The sequence below is a fragment of the Drosophila novamexicana genome, unplaced genomic scaffold (assembly GCF_003285875.2).
Source record: "Drosophila novamexicana strain 15010-1031.04,08,12 unplaced genomic scaffold, DnovRS2.1 tig00002140-arrow-arrow-pilon, whole genome shotgun sequence".
NCBI lineage: Eukaryota > Metazoa > Arthropoda > Insecta > Diptera > Drosophilidae > Drosophila > Drosophila novamexicana.
Window position 1 is genome coordinate 83812 of NW_020824946.1, and position 1820 is coordinate 85631.

The following is a 1820-nucleotide window of genomic DNA, read 5'->3' on the forward strand; positions in this document are numbered from 1 at the left end:
CCTCTGATTTCTTAAAAATCAGGGTAACAGAAGCCCAATTAATCGAATCAAATTCCAGACAAATAGCCATAAATTCCGAGACACAGAAACAAATAAACAAACTAACTGATACCGTAAACCAGATAATAAAAGCTCAAAAAATAAATTAACTGACACTCCACACTTGTATGAGACGCTTTTGGCTAGAAACAGAATGCTAACCATCGAAATTCATAATTTAATTCTCACAATAACTTTGGCAAAATCTGGTATAGTAAACCCTACAATATTAAATCACGCAGATTTGAATTCACTTGTCAAACAGGACACTCCAATAGTTAGTTTAATAGAAGCCTCAAAGATTAGGGTCCTTCAGTCCGACGATATAATTCACATACTAATAGCCTTCCCAAGGGCCGAAGCCAGATGCAAAAAGATCACCATTTATCCCGTGTCTCACAATCACACCATACTACGTCTCGACGAGAACTCACTGGCCGAATGCGAAAAGGATACCTTTGCAGTCACTGAGTGCATCCAGACCACACACATCAGCTTTTGCGAGCGATCTCGACACGGGTCCTGCGCGACGTTACTCTACGCGGGAAGCATGGCTCTATGCCATACTCAACCCAGTCACCTAAAAGAAGTAATGCCCGTCGATCATGGCGTGATCATCATCAACGAGGCGACTGCCCGCGTCCGCACAGATGATAGCCCCGAAGTAATCGCCAAAGGAACACACTTAATAACATTTGAACGAGTAGCTATCGTCAACGGAACCGAGTTTATAAACGAGCGGAAAGCAATGGATAAAATTCCCGGCATCGTAAGGTCTCCTTTTCTAAGGATCATCGGGCATGACTCGACTCTGAGTATCCCACTACTACACCGAATGAGCAACGAAAACTTACGCTCCATCCAAGAGGTGAAGGAAGACATCGATAATGCTGGATCGCCCAAGTTATGGTTCACTGGCGGAGTAATACTGAATGTGGGTCTCATTCCCTCACTCATCCTTGTCCAGGCAATAAGGAAGAGACGAGCATCGATAAAAATCCAAGGTGTGATCGACAACTTTAACATGGCCGAGGACGGCCATAAACTTGAGGGGGGGGGGGGGGGGGGGGGGGGGGGGGGGGGGGGCAGTTAACACATAAATACTATAGCAACTAAGCAACAACACATGAATGATGCTGACACGCCAAATTGTGAGTTCAGTGCTCTGCACTGGCAACAATCAGCAGCGATCGCATGACACTTCTTTGCTGGTGTGCTGCGACGCTGAGAATGCTGAGTCGGCATGCCGACTGTGGTCCGATGGCGCGACGCATTGACTTTGCTAAGTAGAATTATGTTTTGCATTTGTCTTTAGCTTTAGTTCGCTTTTTAATAAAGAAGACACAAGTTGTCTATTTCGTACTCCGGCTCATAACCGTAACATTTGTTCTTATTGATCATATTATTGCACCACAAAGGCAATAATCACCAAAGGGGACGAAGTCAAGTCCTCCAACGTAATCATCATAAAAATCGTATTAGTGTTCACCTTGGATTGACTTCCTCACGGAAGCAACACTGGACCTGGAATTCACAATCAGCAGCTACGCGGGATCCCCACGGCTACCTGCTACTACACCTAAATAACTTATATACATACATACACATACACACGTATAAACCAACAGCTGCCGAACTGCATTTCTGCTTACATGTTTGTAAGCAATTACACACAGTCAAATATAATTATTGTTGTTCCTAGACGCACAAATAAAAACACGACGTATTATAATTAATATACTAATATTACTATTTATCTATTGTAAGTGAACAAAAACACT